The sequence below is a fragment of the Dasypus novemcinctus genome, chromosome 30, assembly GCF_030445035.2.
Source record: "Dasypus novemcinctus isolate mDasNov1 chromosome 30, mDasNov1.1.hap2, whole genome shotgun sequence".
In the NCBI taxonomy this organism is placed as follows: domain Eukaryota; kingdom Metazoa; phylum Chordata; class Mammalia; order Cingulata; family Dasypodidae; genus Dasypus; species Dasypus novemcinctus.
Genome location: NC_080702.1, coordinates 46,466,080 through 46,477,539, shown reverse-complemented (window position 1 = coordinate 46,477,539; position 11,460 = coordinate 46,466,080).

The following is an 11,460-nucleotide window of genomic DNA, read 5'->3' as shown; positions in this document are numbered from 1 at the left end:
CCAGGATGTGGGTCCACCCCAACTCTCACTTCTTGGGTCTCTTCCCAATGGTACAACCCACCTTGGCAAAATGAGCCTTCAGCTATTCCCCCGGAGTCAGTCCTGCATCAGACAATACCCCCTGAGCATCCTAAACAGGTAACCCTCCTACTTATACTTTGATACGATTTTCTCCACCTTTTGTTCTCAATGAACACCTTAACACTCTCCCATGTTCGTATGTTGCCCTTTCCTCCCCCCAATTTTTGGACAATATTACCCCTCTGCCCATCCCCAGCCCCCCTCAAACCCACAAAGCCCCAACCGAAGGCATCCCCTTGCCCCATTTAGTCCCTTCTTTGTACTCATACTTACCGCCAGCTCATCACAGATTCCACCCCTCCAGACGTTAACTCACATCCTTCCTCCACACCGCGATTTCCTGTAAGCCTCTTTTCCACACTCTAGCTCTCTGAGGCAGTTTGCTTATTTCATATCATTGAGGTCATGTAGTATTTGTCCTTCAATGCCTGGGTTGCTTCACTCAACATAAGATTCTCAAGGTTCATCCATGTTATCACGTGTGATTGTAGTGTATTCGTTCTTACAGCTGAGTAGTATTCCATTGTGTGTATATACCACATTTTATTGATCCACTCGTCTGTTGATGGACATTTGGATTGATTCCAATTTTTGGCAATAGTGAACAATGCTGCTATGAACATTGGTGTACATATATCTGTTTGTGTCCTTGTTTTCAGTTCTGATGGGTATATACCCAGCAGTGGTATTGCTGGGTCATATGGCAAATCTATGGTTAGTTTTTTGAGAAACTGCCAAACTGTCCCCCAGAATGGTTGGATCCTTCTGCATTCCCACCAGCAGTGGATGAGTGTTCCCCTTTCTTCACATCCTCTACAGCATTTGTATTCTTTTGTTTTTTTCATAGCTGCCAATCTTATGGGAGTAAGATGGTATCTCATTGTAGTTTTGATTTGCATTTCCCTGATAGTTAGAGATTTGGAGAATTTTTTCATGTGCTTTTTAGCCATTTGCATTTCTTCTTTGGAGAAGTGTCTGTTTAAATCTTTTTCCCATTTTTTAAATGGGTTGTTTATCTTTTTGTTTTCAAGATATAGGAGTTCTTTATATATGCAAGTTATAAGTCTCTTATCAGATATATGGTTGCCAAATATTTTCTCCCATTGTGTGGGTTCCCTTTCTACTTTCTTGACAAACTCCTTTGAGGGGCAGAAGGCTTTAATTTTGAGGAAGTCCCATTTATCTATTTGTTCTTTTGCTGCTCGTGCTTTTGATGTGATATTCATGAAGCCATTTCCTATTACAAGGTCCTGTAGATGTTTCCCTACACTGCTTTCCAAGATCTTTATGGTCTTGGCTCTTATTATTAGGTCTTTGATCGATCTTGAGTTGATCTTTGTATAAGATGTGAGATGGTAATTTTCTTTCATTCTTCTACATATGGCTATCCAGTTCTCCAGGCACCATTTGTTGAAAAGGCCATTCTCTACCAGTTGAGAGGGCTTTACTGAATATTATATGGCTATATACTTGAGGTTCTATATCTGAACTTTCAATTTGATTCCATTGGTCTGTGTGTCTCTCCTTATGCCAATACCATGCTGTTTTCACTACTGTAGATTTGTAGTATGTTTTGAAGTCAGGAAGTGTGATTCCTATTTTGTTTTTCTTTTTCAATATATCTTTGGCTATTTGGGGCCTCTTTCCTTTCCAAATAAATTCCATAGTTAGTTTTTCTAGTTCCTGAAAGAAGGCTGTGTTGATTTTTATTGGGATTGCATTGAATGTGTAAATCAGTTTTGGTAGGATAGACATCTTAATAATATTCAGTCTTCCTAACCATGAACAAGGAATATTCTTCCATTTATTTAGGTCTTCCTTGATTTCCTTGAACAGTCTTCTATAGTTCTCGGTGTATAACTTTTTACCTCTTTAGTTAAATTTATTCCTAAGTATTTGATTTTTTTATTTCCTATTGTGAATGGTATTTGTTTCTTGATTTCCTCCTGATCTTGCTCATTATTGATGTATAGAAATGCTACTGATTTTTGCGCATTGATCTTATAACCTGCGACTTTGCTGAACTCATTTATGAGTTCTAGAAGCTTTGTTGTAGATCTCTCAGGGTTTTCTATGTATAGGATCATGTCATCTGCAAATAATGAAATTTTGACTTCTTCCCTTCCAATTTGAATGCCTTTAATATCTGGTTCTTGCCTCAGTGCTCTAGCAAGTACTTCCAAGACAATGTTAAATAGGAGCGGAGACAATGGGCATGCTTGTCTTGTTCCTGAGTTTAGAGGGAGGGATTTCAGGATGCCGCCATTGTAAACAATGTTGGCTGTGGTTTTTCATGTATACTCTTTATCATGTTCAAAAAGTTTCCTTGTATTCCGATCTTTTGGAGTGTTTTTATCAAGAATGGGTGCTGTATTTTGTCAAATGCCTTTTCTGCATCTATAGATATAATCATGTGATTTTTTTCCTTCAATCTGTTTATATGGTGTATCACATTGTTTGATTTTCTTATGTTGAACCATCCTTGCATACCTGGAATAAATCCCACTTGGTCATGGTGTATAATTCATTTAATGTGTTGTTGAATACGATTAGCAAGTATTTTGTTAAGTATTTTTGCGTGTAGGTTCATTAGAGAAATTGGTCTGTAATTTTCCTTTCTTGTGGTGTCTTTGTTTGGCTTTGGTACTAGGGTAATGTTGACATCATAAAAGGAGTTTGGCAATGTTCCTTCTGTTTCGATTTTTTGGAATAGTTTCAATACGATTGGTGTTAGTTCTTTATGGAATGTTTTGTAGAATTCACCTGTGAAGCCGTCTGGTCCTGGGCTCTTCTTAGTTGGGAGATTTTTAATGACTGATTCTATCTCTTTGCTTGTGATTGGTTTGTTAAGATCATCAATTTCTTCTTTCGTCAGTATGGGCTGCTTATGTGCTTCTAGGAATTTGTCCATTTCCTCTAAATTGTCATTTTTGTTGGAATATAGTTTTTCAAAGTATCCTCTTATGATAGTCTTTATTTCTGTGGGTTCAGTGGTGATATCGCCTTTCTCATTTCTTATTTTGTGTATTTGCATCTTTTCTCTTTTTTTCTTTGTTAGTCTCACTAAAGGTTTATCAATTTTGTTGATCTTCTCAAAGAACCAGCTCTTGGTCTTGTTTATATTTTCAAGTGCTTTCTTATTTTCTCTTTCATTTAGTTCTGCTCTTATCTTTGTTATTTCCTTCCTTCTTCTTCCTGTTGGGTTACTTTGTTGTTGTTTTTCTAATTCCGTGAAAAGTGCAGTTAGTTCTCCAATTTTTGCTCTTTTTTGATATGTGAATTTATGGCTATAAATTTCCCTCTCAGTACCGCTTTTGCTGCATCCCATAAATTTTGGTATGTTGTGTTATCATTATCATTTGTTTCAAGGTAGTCATTGATTTCTTTTGAGATTTCCTCTTTGACCCACTGTTTTTCTAAGAGTATGCTGTTTAATTTTCAAATTTTGGTGTGAAGTCTGGGCCTCTGTCCCTTGTGAATTTTCAGCTTCACTCCACTGTGGTCAGAGATATTGTTTTGTATGATTTCGATCTTTCTGAATTCATTAAGCCTTTCTTTGTGGCCTAGCATATGGTCTATCTTGGAGACTGTTCCATGTGCGCTTGAGAAAAATGTATATCCTGCTGTGTTTGGGTGTAATGATCTATATATGTCTATTAGATCCAGCTCTTCTAATATACTATTCAAATGTTTTGTTTCTTTAGTGATTCTCTTTTGAGATGTTCTGTCCAGAGTTGATAGTGGTGTATTAAAGTCCCCCACTCTAATTGTAGATGCATCTATTTTTTCACTTAGTTTATCCAGCGTTTGTCTCACATATTTAGAGGTGCCCTTGTTTGGAGCAAAAATATTTATGATTGTTCAATCTTCTTGACAGATTGTCCCTTTCACTAAAATTTAGTATCCTTCTTTGTCTCTCACAATTGTTTCACATTTAAAGTCTATTTTGTCTGATATTAATATAGCTACTCCTGCCTTTTTTTGGTTGTTGTTTGCTTGTATGATTGTTTTCCAGCCATTCACTTTCAACCTCCATGAGTCTCTGGGTCTAAGATGTGTCTCTTGTAGGCAGCATATGGATGGGTCATATTTCCTTATCCAGTGTCCCAGTCTGAATCTTTTGATAGGTGAGTTTAATCTGTTGACATTCAATGTTATTATCTTCAGAGAATTATTTATGGCAGCCATATTTTGGTTGGATTTGTGTTTGTTATATTTGTTTGTATTATTTTATTTTCCCTTTCTATTTTTGTCTTTCTTGTTACTCTTACACTCTCCTCCATCTCTGACTGTCCTGTTTTTTCCTTTCTTCCTGCAGAACTCCCTTAAAAATTTCTTGAAGGGGAGGTTTCTTGTTGATATACTCTTTCAGTTTCTGTTTATCTGTGAATATTTTGAACTCTCCATCATTTTTGAATGCTAGTTTAGCTGGATAGAGTATTCTTGCTTGGAAATTTTTTTCCTTTAGTACCTTAACTATATCATACCACTGCCTTCTTGCCTCCATGGTTTCAGATGAGAAATCAGCACTTAATCTTATGGAGCTTCCCTTGTATGTGATGGTTTTCTTTTCTCTTGCTGCTTTTAGAATTTTTTCTTTGTCTTGAGCATTGGATAATTTGACAAGTATATGTCTTGGGGTGGGCCTGTTGGGGTTTATGACCAGTGGAGTGTGCTGTGGTTCTTGGATATGTACATCTGTCTCTTTCAGTAGATTTGGGAAGTTTTCAGCCATTATTTCCTGCAACACTCCTTCTGACCCCTTTCCCTTCTCTTCTCCTTCTGGAATGCCTATAATACGTATATTTGAGCGTTTTGCGTTATCATTCAAGTCCCTAAGTCCTATCTGGATTTTTTCTACCTTTTTATTGACCACTTCTACTATCTGTTTAATTTCCAATGCACTGTTTCCACATCACTAATTCTCTGCTCTGCCTCTTCTAGTCTGCTGATATTTGCTGCAAGTGTATTTTTGATTTCTTGAATTGTGGTGTTCATTTCCATCATATCTGTTATCTTTTTGTGCATGTCTGCAATTTCCCCTCCAAGTGTTGTCTTCATGTTATTAACCTCTTTCATTACTTCATCAAATTTGTCAGTGATAAGTGTTCTGAGATCTTTCATTGCTTGTGGGAAGTCCTGCTCCCCTTCCTGATTTTTAGTTTGTTGATTGGATTCAGCCATATTTTCCTGATTACTTGTTTGGTTTGTAGATTTTTGTTGCTGTATTGTCAACATTTTTTCTTGACAGGTTTAATCAGTTTCTTAGCTTCTTTATCTAGTCTTGGAGATTAATTAGCTGTTGTTTTTGTTTAAGTGTTATATCTTCTCTTTGTCACTTTGTTCTTCTTATTCTAATTTCTTATTGCTGGTTAAGCTCACTTTAAAGGAAAGTATTAGTGCTGGGGAAAGGCAATTGTGTAAGGAAGGGAAAAGTGTGAAGTAGTATTGGTGATATATGTTAACAAAGCAACAATATGAGTTCTGGGAGGATGGAGGTTAGATCATGTAAATTGTGTAGAGTTATAGTAGTAGGAAAGTACCTATAATGAGGTAGATGACTGAACATGGGAGGTATATGGTACATACTAAGAAGCTGTCGTTTTCGTGAGAGAGGGAAAGAGAAAAGAAAGGTAATAGTTTCAGGGACGAATATCAGATGGAAAACTAAACAAAGGTATTAGAAATTAAGAGTTAGACACTTTGTGGATCAAAGAAAGGGAGGTGGAATATAGGAGAGATAGCAGATGGTGGAGTATATCAAGTTGTAGGGGAAAGGGGATAGTGTAGATAGGCTAAATCTATTCACAGAGAAATGAGGCAGTGCAGGATGAAGAAACCCAGCAAATATGAGGTGTTTCCTGCAGGACCCTCCAAATCTATGTCCAGACACCTCCAGACCAGAAAAAAATCCCTAAACAGCCTGGTCCCAGAGAGTCTCCGACGCCGCCCGGCCGATTCCCCCCAGGAGCTAGTAACCGGGAAGTTCACTCAGCCGCCATCTTGCCCCCTAGTCACAGTTTTTAAAACAGCATAGTATTAGTATAAAGACAGATATATTGACCATTGGAACCTATTTAAGAACTCAGAGATACAACCTCACATCTACACTCGAATGACTTTTAGAAGGTGGACAAGACCCAGTAGATGAGCCAGAACAGTCTTCTCAACTAATGGTGCAGGGAGAACTGGATATCCTTATCAAAAGAAAGAAAGAAGATCCCTATTTCATACTTTATAAAAAAAATTAACTGAAAATGGATCAAGGACCCATGTATAAAAGTTACAATCAGAAGACTCCTAGAAGAAAATTTAAGAAAATATCTTCAAGATCTTGTGATAGGCAGTAGTTTCTTATAACATATCCAAAGCATGAACAACAAAAGAAAAAATAGAGGAAGCAGACTTGGCCCAGTGGATAGGGCGTCCATCTACCACATGGGAGGTCTGTGGTTCGAACCCTGGGCCTCCTTGACTTGTGTGGATCTGGCGCATATGCAGTGCTGATGTGTAGCAAGGAGTGCACTGCCACGCAGGCATATCCCCCATGTAGGAGAGCCCCACGCACAAACAGTGCACCCCATAAGGAGAGCTGCCCAGCATGAAAGAAAGTGCACCCTTCCCAGGAATGGTGCCGCACACATGAGAGTTGATGCTTCAAGATGAAGCAACAACAACAACAAAAAGAAACACAGATTCCCATGTCGCTGACAACAACAGAAGCGACCAAAGGAAGAACACACAGCAAATGGACACAGAGAAAGACAACTGGGGCAGAGGTGGGGAAGGGGAGAGAAATTAAAAAACATAGGCAAATAAGGACTTTCGCAAAAATATACACATGCAACTTTAAGACTTGCATTAAGGGTGAAAAGGCAGCCAAATCAAAAGGATATTTGGTCATAAAATATCTGATAAAGACTTTAATATCCATGATATACAAAGAGATCATACAACTCCATCACAAGACAAAATATTCAATTAAAAAATAGATCAAAGACTTGAAAAGACACTTATTGAAAGAAGAAATAAAAACGGTGAAGAAACACATGAAAAAATATTCAATATCACTAGAAATTAGGGAGATGCAAATCAAACAGACAATGGGACATCATTTTATACTCACTAGACTGGTCACTATTAAAATATCAGAAAAGTATTAAAAGGATGTGGTTTGATAGGCACACTTATTCATTGTTTGGAGTATAGAAAGGTAAAGTCACTGTGGAGGACTGTTTGTCATTTCCTAAGGACATTGACCATTGGCTTGTCATGTTACCTGGCAATACCATTATTAGGAATATATCTAGAAGTACTGAGAGTAGAGGTATGAATAGACATCTGAACATCAATATTCACAGCAGCATTACTCATGATTGCCAAAAGTTGGGAACAACACAGTTGTCCATCAACTTATGAATGGCTAAACAAATTGTTGAGTATACACATGATGAAATAATTTTTTTAAATTTTTAAAGATTTATTTATTCATTTATTTCCCCTTTTTCCCCACCCTGGTTGTCTGTTCTGTGTCTATTTGCTGCGTCTTCTTTGTTCACGTCTGTTGTTGTCAGCGGCATGGGAATCTGTGTTTCTTTTTGTTGCGTCATCTTGTGTCAGCTCTCTGTGTGTGAGGCACCATTCCTGGGCAGGCTACACTTTCTTTCACGCTGGGCGGCTCTCCTTATGGGGCACTCCTTGCGTACGGGGCTCCCCTATGTGGGGGACACCCCTGCGTGGCAGGGCACTCCTTGCACACATCAGCACTGCACATGGGCCAAATCCACACGGGTCAAGGAGGCCTGGGGTTTGAACCACGGACCTCCCATGTGGTAGACGGACACCCTAACCACTGGGCCAGGTCCGCCGCCATGATGAAATATTATGTAGCAGTAAGAAGAAATGAAATCATGAATCCTATGAGAACATGGAAGAAGCTGGAGGACATTTTGTTGAGAGAAGCAAGCCAGACACAAAAGGAGAAATCCTGTATTATTGGGCTATAATGAACTAAGTATTGTACTACTCATGGAGTTAATAATTAGAATATAAGACACCAAAAATAGGAGAATGATATAGAATAAAAACTTGATGAGTAAGCAGCAAAATTGGCTAAAAAATAGACTGTTTATAAATCTTTGGAAATAAATAAAAATGGTTAAAGCACAGCATGGATCTTTGTGTTTGTAACTAGCGGAGCTATTATATGTGTATGACAGTGACTGAAATGGAAAGTCTAATGTCATGTATATTAAACAAGGAAAGCTAAAAACTGCAACATGGGACTCTATAAGATAGTAAAATCTCATGTAAAATACAAATATGTGTGATATTGCATATATAAGACATTTTATACAAATTATAAATAATGATATACTACAGAGAAGTAAAAATAATAGCAGCTATCTGTGGCTGGAGAAACACAGAGAATGAGAGGTGATGAGTTTTGTTTGTGTGTGTATCTGTTTTTGTTAATATTTATTATTATTATTGGGTTAATGAAAGTGCCCTAGGAATGAAAACAGTGTTGAATGCACAAACGTCTGATTAGACTGAATACCACTGATTTTACATTATTGATGGATTTATGCTTTAATAATATTTAGCAATAAAATTGATTTGTTAAAAAACAGTATTAGCCAAGTTATGGGTATACAGAACAATCATGCAGAAAATACAGGATTCCCATATATCACCATACCACCAACACTTTCCATTGGTATGGAATAATTGTTAAATTTGAAGACAGATTTTTAAATATAAGTGAGCTCTATTTCTTACTGTAATACCCAGTATTTAATGAAAGATTCTATATTCTCGGCAGTGTGTGAAGCAATTTACATGGATTACAACATAAAAAACACCCATTACAAAGACACGTGAACTATTTCCTATTATCATTATCATGTATGCTTAATTAAAGCAGTCACTGATTTGCAGAAAAATCATGTAAAGTTAAAGTGTTCCCATATATCTCTTATTCTTTTGCACTTTGCATAAGTATTCTTAGTTGCAATGGATGGAGGATTATTAAAATCGTGCTATTAACAATCATTAATAGCTTACATTAGGTGCATTCTCCACTTATATCACACTCTTACTAACATCTGCTATTAAAATGTTCTTCATTTGTGATAATACATGAAAGAACGTTCTTATAAATGCACTATTAAATAAAGTTCATCATCTACAATAATGTTCCCTGTGTTATACAGTCCTATGTGTTATTTTTATTATTTTTCCCAATAATATATAAGACCTAAAGTTTCCACTTTTAACCATACTCACCAATATAATTCAGTAGTGTTAATTAAACTCACAAGAATGTGCTACCAAAATGAGATCATTTTTATGAATATCTTCCACGTCCTTAATTGGCAATCTTTCAATGAATTCCCTTTCTTACAATAAATTTCAAACTCCTAAAATGAACTATATAACCTGTACAGGCTGACCCATGCCTGTCTATTCTCATTTCTTTTCCCTTCACTTTGGTTTCCAGTGCCTCTGTCTTCTTTAGAGCACCTGTCAAACTCAAGATCTAAGCTCAGCTTGTCCCCATGCTTGTAAAATCATTTTTTCTACATCTCTGTCCCCTTTCCCTGCCTATTCCTAAATCATTCCCATCTTCCAAGTATCTTGTCTAATTTCCTCATCATACTAGGCTTTTAACTTAGTTATGATATCTATATTAGGGCATTCACTTCTATTCTCTCATTGCATCCTGAATTTCCCTTCAAAGGCCAATGTCATCAAATCAAACTTTTCAACTAGACTAATGAAGACAATTTCTGGTTCTATGATGTTCTTTTTTGTATCTTTATAGAATAAATACTTTAAATGTATTAATGCATACATGTTGAATGAATGAACAAATGCACAGAAAATGAAATGCACACATAGCATCACAAATAAATTCACTCTCAAATTTATTCAACTAACATATTGAAGTCTAGTGTGCACAAGATCATTTGCATAGAAAATATTTCCTCTGAGGATTTAAAAAGTTAAACCCCTAATGACATTCCACAGAGGGGTAAATTCAAGGTCAGTAATTCAGTGTTAGTAATATAAACTGAAGCAGGTAAAATGGGACTTAGAAGGAGAGTGAGTAAAAATCTGATCCCATGTTCCATTTTTGGACTTCTAGTTGGCAAGTATATTCATTTCATATATTTTTGTGTGAGAATGGAGTACAAAAAATGCATTAACATGATAATGAAAATGACTGGATGAGAGCTATACCATGGTCCGCTCCACCACTGGGAAAATGCTGTGGTTCAAGATCACCATAGCCAGGAAAAGACAACTGAGTTTATATGACTAAGAGGCTTCAAAATTAGTTGGGAGGTCCTCAGAAGGGTGGTGCTAATGCACATCTCAGCAGGATCTCAGAGACAGGCAAAGGAGATACAACTCCAGCTACTGGTACTCCTGAAGGTATAGACACACCCAGGTCTTACAGTCATGGCAGATGGATCTGGAATTTGGTGCCTTGCCAGTGAGCCCTACTTTGGAATTTGTGCTCCTGAGTTAGATGGAGTTCGACTCAGATATGACTTCTCCACACATGCCTTTTCTGACCTTTTTAATGAACCTGTGGTTGGCACTGGGGCTGGTATATGCCAAGCAGACTAGAATCTCTGGACTGTCCATGAACTAGCTGGGCCTGAGACTCAGCAGTCTTGCAACTCCTACCCTCTGGTCCATTGGACTTTCCCAGGTCAGCTTATAGGGAGGTGAGGATGGACAACCACCACACCAAGGAACTGAGAGAGTAGAGCTGAGGGCATGAGATTCCCATCCACAATCCATGCACGATCAAAGCCTCCTCTCAATTGAGAGGTGGAGAGGGCATTGGCATCCCTAGGTCCTCAGGATAGAGAAGTAAAATATGGAGTACAGTGGACTTACTGGTATTCTATTATAGAATTATCGAGACTCTAGCAATGGGAGAAATTATGTCATTGATGTGGAGACATTGGCTGTGGGGGTTGGTGAAGGCAGGGAAGGCAGGGAAAAGGAGGTGTGATACGGGGGCATTTTCAGGCCTTGGAATTTGTCCTGAAAGGTGTTGCAGGGACAGATGTAAGACAATATGTATCCTGCCATAACCTACTGAATGGACTAGGAGAGAGTGTAAACTGCCATGTAAACTATAATCCTTGCTGTGTAAAAGTGCTCCAAAATGTATTAATAAATTGCAATAGAATGTACCATACTAATGAAAGAACTAATTAGTGTGGGAAAATTCGGGGTGTGGGAAGTGGAGCCTCCTATATTTTTTAACGTTATATTTTGTGTGATTAGTACATCTTTTAAAAATAAATAAGTATTTAAAAAATCAAACAGAAACAACAATAACAAAGAAAATCTTAG